This window comes from Athene noctua, chromosome 11 (assembly GCF_965140245.1).
Source record: "Athene noctua chromosome 11, bAthNoc1.hap1.1, whole genome shotgun sequence".
NCBI classification, from domain to species: Eukaryota; Metazoa; Chordata; class Aves; order Strigiformes; family Strigidae; genus Athene; species Athene noctua.
In genome coordinates this window covers 20228581-20247445 of record NC_134047.1, presented here as the reverse complement: position 1 = coordinate 20247445, position 18865 = coordinate 20228581, and the positions used below count along the sequence as shown (strand labels likewise).

The following is an 18865-nucleotide window of genomic DNA, read 5'->3' as shown; positions in this document are numbered from 1 at the left end:
TCCATGGGTTTAGGCTATGTGATACTTCAGTTCACAGTACAAACATGCAAACAATCTGAGCTGGTTTTGAAACACTTAATAGATTAATTTTCTTTTAATTATCTTTTTGTTCAAACTACTGAAGTCAGAGGGATATTTTTTCAGAGAGAAATACCAACAAAAATAAACTGTCAAAACCACATTCCTATTTGAAGTCCACATTTATCTGGCAGTTTGCAAACAAATACCTTTAGAGTGGAATGGAATTATTACCTGCTCTGCTGATAAATTTCTCATCAAAGCCATACAAATTAAACTCCAAGTGTCTCTTCCAAAGCTTTTACTGTTCATTATTTGGACCATATTTATTTATAGTTCTCACCTAACATCTGCAAAATAACATTTTCAGTATTTTTATATTCTTAGGCCTGATTAATACTGTATTTTCAATGGATGAGTTTTCATCAAAGTGTCTCCTATCTTTCTCTTCCTTCTTGAGACGCAGATTTTTTCTTCCCCTGAATATGCTGTTTTAGTTTGAGCACAGAGGTAACTGAGCACCAAACAGCTGCTCACTCACTCCTTACCCCTCAGGGATGGGGAGGAGAAAATAAAACAAAAGTCTTAGGGATTGAAAAAGGGGTGGGGAGAGGTGACTCACCTGTTATAGTCACAGGCAAAAACCAGACTCAATTGGGGGAAAAAAAGATGATCAATTTAATTTCAACACCACTGACAAACAGTCAAGCAGTGTAGGACAGTGACCAATACAACCACATCTTAAAAACCCCTTCCCCCCACCCCTTCCTACTTGCCAGGCTTATCTTCACTCTTGATTTCTCCACCTCTTCCCCTGCAGTGGGGCAGGGGATGAGGGTTGCGGCCAGGCCATCATCCGTTGTCCCTGTCACTCCTTCCTCCTCAGGGGAAGACTCCTCACACTCTTCCCCTGCTCCAGCCTGGGGTCCCTGCCATGGGAGACAGCCCTCCATGAACTGCTCCAACGTGAGTCCTTCCCACAGGCTGCAGCTCTTCCCAAACTGCTCCAGCCCGGGGTCCCTCCCGCGGGCCGCAGTCCTCCCAGCCACAGACGGCTCCATCGTGGGCTGCCCTCAGAGCCGTGGCCTTCTCCAGGCTCAGCCCCCTGCTCCGGCGTGGGCTCCTCCAGGGGCTGCAGGTCGGCATCTGCTCCACCGGTGACCTCCGTGGGCTCAGGGCACAGCTGCCCTCTCGCCACGGGCTGCGGGGGGTCTCTGCTCTGCCACATCTTCCCCTCCTCCTCCTTTCTTCCACTGACCTCCGTGTCTGCAGAGGTTTCTCCCTCACAATCCTCCTCATAACTCCAACTCCTCTCACATTCCCCTTCTTAAATACATTATCACAGAGGTGCAGCCACCATTGCTAATTGGCTCAGCCTTGGTCTGACTTGGAGCCGGGGAGCTTCTCACAGGGGCCACCACTGCAGCCCCCTCACCTGCTACCAAAACCCCAGCACACACAAACCCAACATATATGCCCACCACATCATTATATCTATTCAGAAGGAGACTCTTCCTCATAATTGATTTGTTCAGCATTCACATTATGTAAGTATTTTAAGCAGAATGAGAATTTACTATGGTTTTAGTAAAAAATGAAACACTTGTTTTGCTACATTTCTGACAAGAACAGTTAGTTCTGGACAGAAACTTAACAGAGCTGGCCTAAATTCCTGGCTCTGCCACAGACCTTTTTTTTGGGAGCATAAAAAAAATCATTGAATTTTCTCTTTGCCTCAAGTCTCTATTTTGTTAATGGAGATATTAATACTTTACATTTTCAGACAATTTTAATAGCTCAGATACTCAGAACACATTTAGGTACTGTAGCTTTACAGATTATATATGTATACACATATGATTATTTAGGGTAAAAATCTCCAGATATGCTTCACGTGTTTCACAGACAATAATTTGGTGTTTATTGCAAGGGAAAACTGAAAAGAAATTTGAAAGATGGAATGTGGTTCTAAATGAGGTTTTGATATTTTATGCTCTGTAACCTTCCACTAGTTAATATTTTCAATTTGTTTTTTTCTAACTTTAAATTGGATTATATTATTGATTTATTCAATATGTTTAGTAGGATGTAGGTTCTATTTCTGGTATAAGTAAAGGATCTAGTCCTCTGGGTTTTCTTGGTTAAGCCCAAAGATTTTAAAACCTAGCAAAATCTTACTTGTAATGACCATGAAGTGTTGGCTAAGTAAACCTGTGGCCAAAACTGTTAAAATTCTGCTCTCCTCTGTCATTAAAATCTTTGTAAAGAGCATTACTAAAAGGTCTCCTAGTTCTCCTGATTAATTTTCCATAAATTGCTTGCATATCAAGGAAAATATTTTGTAAGATTTCTGTAATATTTATTGGAGAAGGATTCACTCAGTATAGAATGTATTTATTAATTTAACCACAAACCAATTAAATTCAGAACTTTCTGAATTTCACTGGTGAATAAGAAGAGTCCTTTTAAGTGAGTCATTTGTGTTCCAGTAGGAAAAAGTCAAAACTGGGTGCTGTAACATAGATAATTATTTAAGTTTCCAGTATAAAATCAGAGCCATTCGTATAACTTCACTGGTAGTAGCCCTGATAGAGAAGCAGAATTTATTTATTGGCTGAAGTCGTATGTTACTCTAGCTACCAAGTCTTTGTCTGCAGGGAAACATATGTTCAAATGTAAACCACCAGACATCTGTTTGGTTTATTAAACTCCGCTCTGTGTACAGAAATGTTTCTGTGCAAATGTGTGGGTCTAAATGAGCCTATGTCGTGTGTATTCAGCCAGTGTGGTGATCTGAAATAATTCCTGCTGGTTTTGTGTTCCTTTAATAAATAAGTTTAACTAAGATTCATATGGTATCCCATAATTCACTATGAAGATTATTTCAGGCTTGAATTGCAAATACAGAAGGTGTCGCACTGAAAATTAATACTGATTTCTGATAACAAAGTAAGCCTAAATTTTCTGTGTGGTTTGTTTCCTTTAGGCTAATTTTTTCTCTTTGAACAACCTATTCTAATCTTGCTGATAATTTTCATTATTAGAATTTCTGTATACCTATTTTGTATGTCCTTTTTCAGTTTGAGTTCAACCCAGATGTACATCTGAAACTTGTACTCCGTGACGAGCAGTGATACTATCCCCAGATTGCTGCTAAAAACCCTGACAGTTTTGAAGGACTCTGTAAATCAGAGCTCTCTGGTTGCTGAGGAGACACCTTTTGTAAGGCAGGGCAATAGATCTGATCCTCTTTTTCTTCCACAATAATAGAATTGGTCAGTTTATAGTGTTAATGAAGAAAATCCACTTAGTCTGTGTACTTTTTCAGAAGTAAAACACTATGACGTGTCTGATCAGTTTGCTACTGCATTCAACAAATCAAATGTTGTTCCCAGAAAGCTACTTTTCATGACTTCAAAAAACAAATGTTTTCTTAGGTTTATTGCTTGAATGGACGTGCTTATAGTAAAGGCTACAAGTCAGAATAAATGTCAAGAAGTGCTTAGTAGATTTTCCTATAATATATGTCCAAGCCACTCCATTCATGCAGAGAATTTGATTGCCAGGCAAAGGTCCTGCAGAGCTCTTTATATTGTAAATTAATCAGAACAATGTGATTTCTGTACATTTAATGCGTTTACTTCCTTGGAAGTTAAATACAGCATAGAGCTGGATTTGACAGTGTGACAAGACACAGCTTGTAGTAAAGGCAAGTTAAGGAACTGTGATTCTTTCATTGATGGCATGGATTTAAATAACTATCTCAAAAACATAGTCTTGGCATGTTGGAGTTGATATCAAAAAGCATACCAAAATGTTGGGATGCTTTTTAAGAACTTCTTCCCCCAAAAGTTTGCTCCTTCTAAAAGAGGTAATCAAAAGAGGGATGATTAATAATGGAAGGGGGGGGGGGAAGAACATACATCAACAAATACTGCAAGAACAGACAACACATCTTCATCAGTGTCTGTTATTCAAAATTGTAATATTTCTTTCTGCCTCAGCCCAGAGGCTTAAAGAAATACCTGAAGAAATGATGTATTCGCCTACTGTTGAAAGAATAAAAGTCAGGTAACTGATTCAATGAAATTGTCTATCTTCATCAGTTAGTTCCTTATTCCTCTGCTCCTACGGTGTGAATGTCTCTCATAAGTCTTGGAACTATTACAGTGAGATCATTGACCCATGATTTTTATCTCACTTTAAACCCTAAGAGAAACAAAGAGCAAGACTTGTATTGAAAAGCTAAATTGGCAGTTCTTCCTGACCTGAAGACTGACCCTGCCTCATTTGTCTCATCATGAAGTGGAGATACTTAACTCCATTAGGATTCTACAGCACAGTAGGTAACTTAATCACATAATGGAGAAGCACACCTTTTTATTTCTTTTTTCCCCCCTGGTAGTAAGATTAGCTGCTTTTACAGAGATAACTTCTACGTGGGTAGTAACTTATTTGTGACACAACCAAAGTCAGTTTAGCTGGAGTGAGTACTTGAGCAGGAGCAGTGCCACGGAGAAGGGTCAGGTAGGAAAAAGAATGTTTTGTTCTTGTTTTAAATTCAAGATTAAGCAGTTTTAAAAAGAAATGTATATGTCAAAGAAGCTGGAGAAATATGTTAGCAAGTGGCTTCCTGTAGGCTCTTGCAGTCCCTTGCAGTGTCAGTATATTCAAGTGTACATCTGCTGGTAGACTTGTGTCAGACTGAGGAAAGTTCTTAAAAAGTCTGATAATTTTAATAGTTAAATGAGTTACTTTTTGCTGTAACTGTCATGATTTTTAAATTTTGTCAGTGACATCTAAGTATTTTCCCTTGGCTAAATGCTATGTTGTAGGTACACCAGTGGCCCACATTTTAAGGTTCTACTGTTGCACTGCCATTAGGAGTAAATTGATGAAACAGCTAATTTGACTCATGTTAGCAAATTATTCCGTCTGTCTAATAAAATACAGAATTATTTGGGCTAAGTATTCATATTTGGTGGGATCTGTTGTAATGCCTTCTGAAACTGAAATGTGTTTGCACTTGAAATGGCGTAAAAGTCTAATACCCTGACTGAGCTCATCTTCTTAGTTGCTGGTGACTTTATAAACAGCATTAGACAAGATAGGTTTTTCTTTGTGCTTTTGCAAACCTTGAGAGGAAAAAATGAAAAGAAGGAAAAAAAAAAAGGGGGGGGGGGGGAGGCAGCAGGCAAGGGGGAATTAAATACACAGTAGCACAGGATATGCTAGTATCAGACTTACCTCAACGTTTTGGGAAGAATTTATGTTGAGTCCGAAGGACTCTCTCCCATGGTATTGTGAAGTTCTTCAGTATTTGAGACTATTGTGGTAACCTGTTATGTTTCTTTACTCTCAAAGCGCTCTGGCTGTTAAGCGTCACTGAAGCTCTGGAAGTAATTTTATAGTTCATACAAACCATGGAAGTTTTATAACTAGTTTTAGAGAAGAGCAAGTCTGGAAACCAACAGATAATTAGCTAGAAAGAATGAGTCCCCATTAGCAGCTGAAGAATTTGGTAGAGTTTCGCTTGGAAACCACGTTGGCAGCTGTATGCCAGTTCTGATACACATTATACTTCTGAAAAGGGAAACTCTGGCAAGTGATTTCGGTAAAACAGCCAACTTCAGAGCCAGCTTGGTCCAGCTGGGCCATATGGAACCAGCAGCAGTGGCAGCCCTACCCCTCTCTCTCCATCCTTCTCAATCCATATGGAATAGGAAGAAGCCAAGCTCCAGCAGAATTGGCATGCTAATTTTGGTATCTAGCAAAGCTGTGCCTAAGCAAAAGAATGCTACCTGGGGCATCGCTGTGTCTTATGAGCTCTTCTACAAGTTGTTGTAATGGTTCTCTGGAGATCAGTGCTTTTGAAGGGGCTGGAATTATATTCTGTGTGACAAATTCCAGAATAGGGTAACAGCCAAACAGTGCAATCATGCATTCCTCTACCTCTTAAAAATAATGCATCATTCTCTTCCTGTGGGGATACCTGGTTTGTTATACAAGCTGTAGTTATCATTCTTACATCAGTTATGTAATGGGTGCCATGAGAAGTTTTAATCAAAAAATTGGAAGATACTGGTGTGCAACATCTAGCTCATTGAACTGTTGTGTATGCTGGGAGGGAAATGTAAGGAAAAAGATTCTTGTACATTATTTTAGGATCAAAATTACATGTTGATAAGGCATAAAATTGCTACTCTGAAGTTTCATGATAACAGTATGAGATCTAAAAATGAGAAAGCATTTGTCTCATCTCAGATGGAACATAATTGTGTAATGTATGTCAGATAAAGGGATTGTATGCTGGTTTAGGCAATACTGCAAGACTGCTTTTAATGAATAAATATGCTAATTTTGGTTTCTTCTGCTTATATTTTAGATTGTAGGAAAGAATAGTGTATCTCTTTTCCTAAAAAATAGTGCTACCTAATTAAAGAAGCACTTTGCTGTAATGGGCGAAAGATCATGTATGTGTTTTCCAAACTTTCATGCTTCTTCTGCAGAAAGTAGCTTAACAGAAGAGACATATTTTAAGAGTATTACTTAGTGGCTGCATCCATACTGTTCTGTATCAAGGTCTTCCAAGCAAACAGGAATCTAAATTTATCTCTCTATATATATTTGCTGTCTGAAGGCAGCTTTTGGAGTTGGATTTAGAGTGATCATGTGGATATTTCTAACAAAAACCCTCATTTCTACCCCCTGCTATAGAGCCCAGTCAAGGATAGGATACCTGCTAGTCCATCTGTCCTTACAGAAATAATGCTGGAAAAGATGAAGGAGCACATGTAAGAGTATTTCCTAGGTGGGCCCTGGCATTGGCAATGTGTGCAATTTCCAAGTAGGAATTTGCTCACTCATGAAAGCATGTGGAAGGAAGGAGGGAGTTTTGTTTCCTTCAGCTGCAAGGGAATCTGGAAGAGCAGAGATCTTGTCAAACAGAAAAGGCACGGATGGATTCCTGACAACTGAGGGAGTTGTTTGGGGTTAAATGGCTAATGCACTGGATTGGCATCCAAAGCAGTTTCTAAATAAAGCTTGCTGGTTTAGGCTAATCTGCTCTCCAGTGTTATTATTAGCCATTCTCTCAATATGAGATTTTATTTGTGGTTCAGGATCCAGGATTTCTTTCTTAAGAAATGTACAGTCTGAAAATTTCAGTCAATTCTAGAAAAAACCATAAAGATCAGAGAAACTTTAGTCTCCAAAAATTAGTCTAATTAGAATATCAGTAGCTGCTTTTCCAGTGTAACTGCAATAAGCATCATGGGAAATTAGCAGGATAATTATGGGAATTGTTGCTCGATGAACTTGACTGCTTATTTGGCAAATAGTCCATTTGTAATGAAATGCTTTGTGCTATGTTCTATCGTTCTCTTCAAAAATACTTGCTTACATTCTGTTTTTTATACCCAGTTCCCCAAATACTTTAACTCATTTAAACTGTTATGTAAAGGGGAGGGGGTATGACACCTGCGAAGTTCAGTTTTAAGCAAGTAAATTCTGCTCGGTGAGGTACTGCCAAAGAAAATGAAAATTTTGGGTTTTCTACTTTATTTTTTTGTGTACAGTGCACGATCTTTTTTCACAGGTTTTTAACAGAAGACACTAATAAAAAATGGTGATGCGTGCACATATTGCATGAAGAATCTTTTAAGTTATCATTGCTTTTTATTTATTTGCTGGTGAAAGATGGATTAGTTTAGAAATAGACATTGCAAGTACACAAACTGCAATTTAAAAAAAGGGCTTGGCAGAAATAACTCAAGACATAAGCTTTCTGTAAGAAGAAATGAAAGCAAAGGATGAGACTTGGCCAAAACTTGTCTTTCTATGCATTCTTTTTCTCCCTTTTTTTTCTGTAGGGCAAGCATCGAGTGGCATACATTATTATAAACTCTGATTTTTGTCATAACCAAGTAAATATTTTGTCCATGTTTTTCTTCTGTGTGCTTTTAGCATACTTTAAATTTTACAGCTAGTGTCCATATACTTCTTACTGCTTTTTCTCTCCTGCTAACAGATAAATAGTATATGTAAGAAAAAAGAGAGGTACTGTATGAAGTTTATCTCTCAAAGTCTTATAAACCATGGGCTCTGACAGAAGCATACACTTACTGTTTTGTATTTATTTAAAAGCTGCCAGTCTGCCAGTGAGGTTGGTACCATCCCCAGAGAAGAGAATCTTTATGCCATTGCCAAGTAGCATCTCTTTGATTAAACACATCAATTAATTCTGCTGTAATCTAACAAAATGGGGTCCTTTTGACTTTAACCTTTCTTAATGTGGCATGTCTGTTGCAGACAAGAATGTTTTGAATTGAGGAAATAATGCTGTGCACACCGAAGGATACTACTTTTTCTAGTAGAGCAAACTAACCCCCTGAAATGTCCCTGGTGTGTTCTGAAGGGGGTTCAGGTAGCACCATTAGCCAATAACTTTTATTTATCTGGTATGGTTGGGAGAGTTGTAGGACTCAAGTTGTGCTGCTTTTGGGGCACTTAAAGACCCACACTAAATCTGGAAGAACAGTGAGTACTCCAGTCCAGTTCTCAGTTATGTCCTCCCAAGTGAAAATTTTCTAACGCATTCATCCTTGGATTGCACTGTACATCTTAATCATTAATCCTGCATCACTGGTGTCAATGAAAACACTCCAGTTTACACTGGAAGCTGAAGCTGTGTTCTCTATTCGTTCTCCATTTTGCTTGCATGTGATGGACTGGATTGCTGAAAAGTTACTGCACAAATCTGGCTGTGTGATACCTGAAGCAATCTTAGCAAAATGACATCATTCCCTTTAAGTCCTGGGATCCTTCACAATGTAAGATGTGATATGTATGTGCCCATGTAACCATTGGAAATCCATAATCAAGGGATAGGAAAATACTGTGCCGTTTCCCTTTTTCATTCTTTTCTAATATAATCTAATAATTACTTGAAAGCAGAGAGAATTAATGACTGAAACAAGTCAGTGTGGCGTTTATAAACCGACATTAAAGTTACCTGATGTGGTGAGACACTAATGAGACTATACAAGGAGGAGCAATTTTCATGTTTCCATCCTGATACAGGTCAAAGTTGAGGTGTTTTTTGTTTGTTTTGGTTTTTTAACTAGACTTCCCTGCAGAGTAACATTGGCTCAAGAAAAGCTTAAATAATCTTTTAAATAAATATACAAGGTAAAAAGTTACATTAAAATAAATGAATTTAATTAAACACCAAACTCTAATTCTTCAGTATTTCCGTTCCTGAAGTGCCACAGTGATAAATTAAATGAAATCTGGAGTGACAGAGAAGAATGTACCTTAAAATTGCCTTTTTCACTGTAATCTAAAGAAAGAATCAGTGAAGAAGAAAAAATGTAAAGGTATGGTAATGCTTTTAGTTTTAATTAATAGTGAATATCAGCAATATTTAATCATTCTTTAAGTACTGCAGTACTCTGTGGTATGCCAATATGTGCTGACTACAAAAATGTTTGTGGAGGCCCAGAAAGACACAGTGCTGTGACTTGTATCTTCTAGCTTATCACAGATAGTTCACTGCTTCCATCTGAATTTGCACAAACGTGCAAATCTCTGTGATGAACTAACAGAAAAATGCCCGTGACTGCTGGTTTTGCTGAAGTGATGCTCAGGAAAAACATTTATCTGGCTTAGTTTTAATTTTTTTTTCTCCTTGTAAAGCCACTCAAAATCCTACATTTATAAATCAGGGAACAATGTCATGTAATGAAAAGTATGTAATCCCATCAAGTAAAATTGAGATGTTTTATAAATTGTGATGATTGGTTTATGAAGATGCCTACTGTTCTCCCACCCCCCTTCTGAATTGGGCATGATTATATATTCTAGCTCTGAGTTTTAACCAGGAATTCATGCTGATTACTTTTCTTTAGCCATTAACATAGGTTAAGCTCCTCAAAAACCTTTTGAGGTTTTTGCCCTTCTAAATAAAAGCTACAGTGCATCTAGTTTTATAACAAACTGTTTTTAATAGTCATGAAACACTGTGTGAAGACTTTTTCTGTAGAAGCTCAGATGTACTTTTATGGTACATACAAGGAAGATGTGCCAGTGATAGACAGAGTTGCCTGTTCCTTTATGTTGTATCTGTAGAAAAAGGCCATATCCACGTTTGGAGTGAAAAGTCTGAGTCTTTAAATTGCTAGAGAATGGGATCTGGTTTAGACTGAGTAGGAAAGGCCCTTTATGTCTCCTGGAAGAGACAAAATAATGAGTTAAATACTGATAGTGCATTGCCTTGGCAGGCAGATGGTACAAATAGAGTATTCTGAAGAATAATTCACTTACAGCCTTGGACATTATAGCCTATTCTGTTAAGAAAATACATGGTTGGCTGGTGGGATTCTCCTTTGTGTCTTAGCCCAGAAGCAAAAATGTGATTTTTTTTTTTTTTTTTTTTTTTTTGTGTGTGTTAGGAAATGCATATATAGCTTGAGCAGATTTGATCCTGTATATACAGACTAGAAGCCATGCACAAAATAGAAAAATGTGGTGGTTTTTTTTTTTACTTTCATTATATTTGCATTTCCTTCAGATTGATTAAGCCTGTAATGTTGAAGGTCTTCAGCTGCTCTGCAGTAATAGGACCACAGGGCTCAATTCGGCAAAATGCTGAGCACCCCAAACCCAGTGCAGTAAAGCACATACTCCATGCTTACAATTATGAATGAGATCAGTTGCAAGGGGGATTTCCATTTAACTGCATGCTTGATTTCTTTCTGGGTTTGAAGCAAAAACAATGCAGCACCTTCTAGAGATCAGCTCCTATTAAGAAGACATTTATTTAATTGTTACTATTGATGTTAAGTTTAGGATTCTACATGCAAAAGTCATTGCTGTTTGTTGAGTGATCAGATGAGTACTTGAAATACCTTTGTCAGGTTAATCCTTTTATCTTTAAACTTTTTCAGATTTTGTTTAAATTTCTCTAGGTTGGCACAGATTTTTCAGTCATTATGTTCTTGTATTTGTTACATAAAATTAACAAATGCGGTCAAATGAGCATAAGAATTGGAAAATTCGATGGTGTAAGTAGAGGTTCAGTTAAGTCAGGTTGCTGCTTCTCGTGCTCTATTGTTCATGTGAGCGTTGCATAAGCAGTATCCGAATGTGTAATGACTGCTTTTAATAATTAATGACCAATTCTGTGAGATCAACTTTTTCTCTTCTCTTGGTTTGGGGATTCCCAGTGGCTCCTTACAGGAGAAGAACACTTCCCTGTTGCCTATTTGAGGTAGTGGAGATAAACTTAGTCCCCAATGCCTAGTATGTGATTTTTGACAAGGCACATACATAATCACCAACCATCACCAGTCAAATGTCATAACTCAAGTGCTATGAACACTGAGAAAGCATGCTTGGTTAGTGTGTTGTAAATTGAGCACCTAGGATTGGCGACTGCTATCTGTAGTAACCGTAACAGATCTGTGGGATATTTTGTTAAATGAAAGAGCACAAATTTGTGAAACATAACAGATGGAATAGCATTGACATTAGCAGTAAGGGATAACTTTACGAATTCTTCATAAGAATTGTCTCAATGATAAGTCCAGGGTTTTAAGTTTAACTTGTTAACTTGTTGGAAATAGCAAGGTATCAAAAATCCCGTGTAGTACAACTAAGCTCAGTACCCAAGAAGTAAACTAACCAAACGTAAAGCAATTAGAGGTCCCCTCTGTCTTACTGTGAGGTTAAAACACCAAAATGCTGGGAAAGACAACCTCTTTCTAACTCTTCCTGTGACAAAGTTAGCCCATAAGCCTGGACTTTTCTATTGTACCTTGATTTTCTATATCTTGGTTTTTCTTTTAGTTTGCAGAGCATCACATGCAACTTTCACAAGCCTGCAACTTAATTCTCCTAGACTACCACAAAATGTCTGAAGTTTCTTTGAATTGCTGCCTGATTTACGATTTAAATGATTTTTAGGGAGAAGTACTGTCTTGTTCATAACTTTGAGGAAAATTGGACATTTGACCCTGTATTTACTGAAGACAATAGCCAGCTATCTGCTTCTACCTTTCAGGCCAACTTGACATCTCAGGGCTTTATTATACATTTTCCTTGAGGCACTGGCACTTTCATTTTGCTTGATTTAGAATAATAGAAATGTTTTGATTAAAAGGACCAGCCAAAGCTAACTTCAGTGTTTACCCTGAAGCATGATCCCTATGAACACACAGGGTTTATTTATCCAACCATTGCAGAAAATGGTTTTAGAAAAATTACTTGTACATTCACTGATTTCCTTGTAAATGAAGGCCCACAGCCTTCCCTGTGGGCCTGCCATTGCAAAGAAAGGTATAGATTGAAGAAGAGGGGAAGACTTGTATGTCTAACTCAAACATGTCAAGTGTTCGCTTCCTTGCTGAAGAAGAATAATGCATTTAATTAGACTATCATTGTGACAAATTGGTTGTGATGAGGCCGTCTATCTCAGGAGAGTGATGCTAATCTTTTGTGTAGTTTAAAGGCTCTCCTGTGTTGGCATGAGAGATAACTAATCTTTCTGAGGCCGTGGGAAAACAAGAAATTCATCCTATGGGAAATGATTGGACAGTTTAATTGCCTTATATATGTATTTTTTTTAAAGTGAGGTATGGTTTTGAGGACATAATAATTTTGAAGAACTAAATCCCATTAATGCTTTAAGCACTGCAGAACTCAACTGGCAAGTGTCTAACCTCAGCCCCTATAGTGGAATCCTAAACCTGCCATTTAACTCTCCTGTACAGTAAGTAGAGGGTTATTATACACCTGAGAAAGCTGGTCTGGGGAGTTACTTGCTCACTAACGGATCATCTTGAACAAGCTGAAAGGAATTGCAGAGCACTGTGGCACATGCTTCGCAATTGAGACGCTTTTTGAGCCACTCAGTGCAGGAGTTGCTACTTTTGCTCTGCTCCCCTAAGAAAAGGTACTGACAAACACTTTTTCAGTGTTCAGCATGCCTGTTTCATTTCAGAGTGTGGCTTGCACTGCATCACCTTCAAAAGTTGAGCAACGTAACAGTTAGCGAAATCTTCACTAATCTGTATACTCAGGTTTTCTACTACTGGGCTTGGCATAAAGAGAAATCAAGTATTATTTTGCTGCACTTGAATGCTTGCTTTAACCTGACAGGAGTGGTCCTTAAGTTCAGTAAAAATAAACCCTGCTGCCAAAACTATTGTAGATAATGCTGAATTGATACAATTCATCTTAAAAGGCAGAAGACCAAACAGGTCATCAGCCTTTGGTGAAACAAATTCCTGACACATCACTGTTTCATAAAGACAAATATTTTACCGTTTGTAATGTTCTGTCTTAGCCCTTTCTAAAGGACAGCTGCACTCTTAACTTCCCTACTCAACTGATCTGTTGCTTCCTAAACTTTTGAGCATTTTGTTAGTCTCTGGTCTGTCTCTGTCTTCTGCTCCTCCTAATGCCTCATGAGAGCTGAGTGAAGTCATGGTCTTCTGTCTTTGCATACAGCTTTGTTAGAATTTCCAAAAAAGAATTGGTAATTTTGAGCCTCTGTGTTGTAGATATTCACAACTTAAATGTTAGGCAGCTATATTAATCTTTTTTTTTCACTGAATTTGTATAGTTTTCAAAAAATTTAGTGACAGTTCCTTACTGTCCTGTGTTATGTCTGCCTGTAGTAAGATATCTGGGCAGACAGCTGCATGATACCAGCTTGGAGACTGTAACACTGGAAGGGTGTGAAAGATGCCATTGACTAGTAACTAAGTGCTAACCTAAGTTTAGGCTGTTGATCCAAAGGGACCAGATATACTAGAATGAGACTGGGGAAGTACCTTGTTGCAAGCTCCTTAGACAGCATGGGCACTTCTCTCTGAAAGCAATGCCTGAACTTACTATTCCAGGCAGTCTGAATGGCATCCAGCCAGGGTGTGCCTTTCATTTATTTATTATGAGCACAAGGTGCAAACACCTGTATGGTACAGCTGGGGCGGGTGAAGATGAGTATACTTTGCTGGAATGTTAATTAGCTCTTGTAAGTACCTAAACTCTATTAAACTGACAACCACAGTGCAAAAAGCATTAAAGGTCATGGGGGACTGTTAGATGTGTGGTAATTATTTCCTGCTGTTACATACTGAAGTGTCAGCTGTACCTATAGAAATCAGTGAGAATATGTTTCTAGAAGGAGCTGTTCCCTCTCTTCCTGCAGGTTTACCCTCAATAACAAAGAATCTGCAAGGACTGTTACATGTTGACAAGGTGAATATATATTGAATTAACTCTTATTACAGCCAGTTAAAAATTAGTCTTAATAAAACTGAAGTTTGTATTGATGAACAATTAATCAGATGTGTAGTCCTGTTGAAAAAAGACATTAAATAATAGACTTATTGGAAAATTCGTTGCATATCTAGAGAGTTGATATCTCAGAAGTAATCTATTTATTTTTATTGTAATTGAAATAGACCCCAGGGCATGGTGAAGATAAGAATGCTTATGTGAGCTGATCTTTATATAGCCATTTAAATATCACGTGATTAGTTCCTATATTAAGTTGCAAATGTGGAGGCTCAAGAGCAAGTCTTCCACACTGTTGGCCCTTCCAGTGAGTGGCTGGGACAGATAAGCAGTTGGAGCATCCATATGCTTGCAGGATCACCAATTAACCTTGCCTGGGTTGTACCTAACAGAGAAATGGTGTCATCTTACTTCAACCTACATTTGTTAAATATAGCATCTGGTAAAAGAAAGAGTGAGTGTGTATGTGAAAATAATCAGCTTAGAACACCTTGCTATTCAGGCTGAAGGGTATCTGTTTTCTCCCAAAGATCAGATTCAGGGGCTTGAATAGCCCTGCTGGCTGCCTCACACAATGCTATCGGTACCTCTAGCTGCAAATGAAGCGTATGTGCCTATGAGATAACTTTAAGCTAAGAAAATTCCATTTTCCAATGGTAGTTTCAGAAACTGTGATGTGTTTATATGTAATATGGTGAAAGGAATGTTGCTGTATCACTTCTTATAATGTATTTTTTCCCCCAATACATGTTGGGATTTTGTACATTCACAAACTGATCTCATTTGCTGCAGTCAGTTTAGCTGATACTCCAGAATATGTAAACATCTGCTTAATGAGATCTGATTACTACGATCCTATTTAAATCACTGAACTTTGGCAACAATTGTTATGCTGTGGTGTATCTTGATATTAATCTAGTTATGTCTGAAGGCACATTTCAGGTTTTTTTAGGAGATAGAATCACTAACAAAAGAAGCTGTCTCTTTTCCCTCTGTCCTTCCCCTTTCCCAGATCTCTAACCTTCCTGCTGTCTCCAAGCAGGGAAAGCAAATGCAAATGTTAACAGAAAGTCATGAAGCACATTTTAAAGGAAAGGCTGGGAAAACAAATCTTTACTAAAGAGACCAATCTGTAACTTAAGGTGTATTTTATTACAAAAATTATAATTGAGAGGACATCTATCCAAAAATTTTCTTTGCAGAAGGTACATTACCCCCAAAGAGTAAAGAAATGAGAGCCATGCTATCAGTAATGTAGTACATGCAGCAGGTGGGGAAACATGGTGGAGTTTTGCAAAAACTTAAAAAAAAAAAACAAAAAAAAACAAAAAACACCACCCAAAGAACAGCAAAAACATCCCTAAGAAACCAAACAAAATACGTTTTAGGGACTTGCTGCTCCAAGAGGTGAACCAAAACAGACTGGCAGTTGCTAACAAGAGCTCTGCTCCTTTTCTTCTGCATACTGAAAACATGAGGTTTGTGTATTGTATTTGCTGATAACTGCCCTTATTCTCATATTCCCTGAGAAAGTGTCAGTGCCATTTTGGGTTATGCTGGTTTATATCTGAGCTTGTGACACAGTCTGCTTGACACCATTCAGGTGAGATGGCTACTTATCCATCCTACCACAAAAGCACAGGCGATGACATGTTTTAGTTTTCATTATGTATGAAGTCAATTGTAATGCTTCCCTGGGAGTTACCCGTATTTGCAGGTAAACCCTGTGAATATCCATAAATCCCTGGCCATAATGTCCTGCTGCAGATGTGAATGACTACAGCAGAGGACTGCTTTTCTCTTCAGTTTCTGCACAGTTCTTTCTGTGACACAGTTTGAGATTCATTTTAATGATTCCTTTTTCCAGTAATCTGCAGTACTTGCCTTAAGAGAAGACAATAAAAATGTGCAGAACAGTGATCCTAAATATTTAAAGCGTTTTCATGATGTCTTGTCTATTATTTTCAATTTAAGCTGAATAATTGAAATTGCATATGGAACTAATCTTTGTCTTTCGAGAGGAATTTTTGAGGACTCTCTTAAGCATGACACTAGAAATGAACACATTGAGTGTCACAACAAGAAACAAATTATGGTATAGATTGCTGTGTTAAAGCATTAGTTGCTGAGCTTTTTTTCTTTGTCGTTCCACAGTTTTAGAAGCCCAGCCTTTCAGGCTCTTTGCTGGATGCACAGTAAATTTCAGTCAATTGTTTCTGGTTGGGCAGATCTTCGCATACTTCAGGAACTCTTCTTTGTATAAAAAGTGGTATGCATGGGTTTTCATACCAGTAGAAAAGTATCATACTCTACTAATAAAAGAATTGATGAGAACCAGAAGTATGTTCCTACGTGCAAAGAAGAAAGTACTTTAATACATGGATAGTTTTTGATATATATGGACTAAGAGCAAGGTCTAGTCTTCTGTCTGAATTAGATAGAACTGCTCCCAGGGGTATTTCCTGGGTCTTCCCCATCTGACTGATGATTTCGAATGGGGATTTAATGTCAAATGACTTTATAGACTCTTTCTGTAAGAATGTTTCAGATTGCAGCATTATTAGGACTTTTGGGGTCACTATTATTTTTAAATACTGTTTTTAAAATTTGAGCACTTATAAAAGATTTCCTCTAGCCATAGCCTGCAGCTTATCACTGACAAGTCCTTTGGTTTTCCATCTTTTACCTACCCATGACCCTTTCTGCAGCACTTTTACCAGCATGTGGCAGAGTAGGGAAACTGGACATATTTTCTCTGCAGTCCTGAATCATTTGTGTCAGGAATAGCACAACAGCTCTAATGAAATTTATTCTGTGTTGCTGACTGGAGCGTTTTGCATTAACTACCTTGGTTTTTCACAAGTGCTGCTGGTCTTACCTTTTGCGTACAATTCAAGTGACAGAATTTTTAAAGGAGTATTCTATAACATGAATATTTACTACTGCGCATCAAATTATTGATGACCCAGAAGCTTACTGGTTAGCTCAGCTGTGCTTGGCTCTGGTAAAAAACTTGAATCATTCAGTCTTGGTTTGCTGCTTTTAAATTCAGTCTTGGGAGCCCATAGAAATCCAGCAGTAGGCCACTTCCCTGCAGCCAGGAGAGACAGTTCAGAAGAGCTTTTCTGGTAGTTTATAAGCACTGCCATGATGCAACGCCTGCACAATTATTTTTAGAGCTCTTTGTCTAAAGCTAATGTACAAACAAGTATTGTATGTGGCATTAGTTTGTTAGAATTGCTGCCTCTACAGTGCTTAAGAGCTGTTGTAAGTTTGAGGTTTAAAGTACTTTGTTTTGTGTGTGGTTGTTGGATTCTGCAGAAAAATGGGGCTGTTGGTATAGGAGCACGAGCTGTGTTCAACTGTCTGAGTTAGTGTCATCTACTAATGCCAAAACAATACACTGGAGACTTTGAAGCAGAAAGTCAAAGGTCGGCCTCTAACAAGTACCTATAGGAAATCCCAGTAAAATGTGGATTTTGTTTGGTTTTGTTTTAATCTATTGACTAGTCGTCTATTATGTTAGAACAAAATTTGTGCTTTAGGAATACAACAGATGGATTTTTAATTTTTTTTCCTGATCTCTGCTGGGTTTTTGCTATTGATCATGGTAAAGATGCTTTTATTAATACCTCTAGGTTTCAGAACCTCTTTCTGTCAATATTTTATTTGGTGGAGATCTCCTGACCAATTCTGCTTACACGCTGTTTCTCAACACCGAAATGTAAAAGTAGGTGCTAGCTACCTATATTAAACATTTCTTAAATGAGCTTCAAATATTTGACAAACCTTGTCAGATCGCAGCTGTTTATTCAGCTGTTTACTTCGTACTCAGCTGTCGATAAGCATGTACGTGCAGCTTTTCTATGGGAGGGGGAATTCGCATTATCCAGGAAGAAAACCATGATCCTGGATATATCCCAAATATGTGCTGGAAGTAGAGGGAGATAAGGAGAAGATGTTAGAACAAAGCTTTTTTTATACTTTGCTGGCCTTGTATGTGAGTTAGATTCTAGGAAGACTTGGTCTAACGCAGCTCCACTGTGATCCTGTGTTTTAAATGTCTTTCTTAATCCTGTAAGGACAGATGAAACCCCCAACTGGTGAGAGATCTTATATTGCTATTTTCAGAGTGAGTTCTGCTGCTTAGTTTTACCTCAGCAGTCCTTTCTTTTTCTTTCTTTTTTTCTTCCTCTCCTTATTACTGGGCAGTCCTTTTCCTGGGTCTCTTGCACTGACATTTCTCTACTGGCAAAGTGGACTTTTTACCTTCCCTAACAAGTCTAGGAGGTTTGTCTAAGGAGGAGATATGGAGAACTGAGTTATTTCCTAAAGTTTCTGGCCAATTAAAGGTTAATTGGTAAGAAACGGGTCAAAGCTGCAGTGAGAGGATGAATGCACACAGAATTGCTGGCCTACAGGAGGTGATGAAGGGATTTAGAAAGACAAGTGGTGCTACTGATTTATATAAAAATATTTTAAGATTTTGCTGGACATTTCAGAATCTAAGGCATGGTATTTCTTGACAAATGGTAGACTTTGAAAA

The 18865-nt window shown here is 38.0% G+C and overlaps 1 protein-coding gene across 3 annotated transcripts in view; it reads left to right on the top strand.

Moving 5' to 3' along the window:
- The window catches only part of PCDH11X (protocadherin 11 X-linked), a 507363-nt gene that overhangs the window by 189321 nt on the left and 299177 nt on the right, over positions 1 to 18865 (top strand). The window lies entirely within an intron of this gene.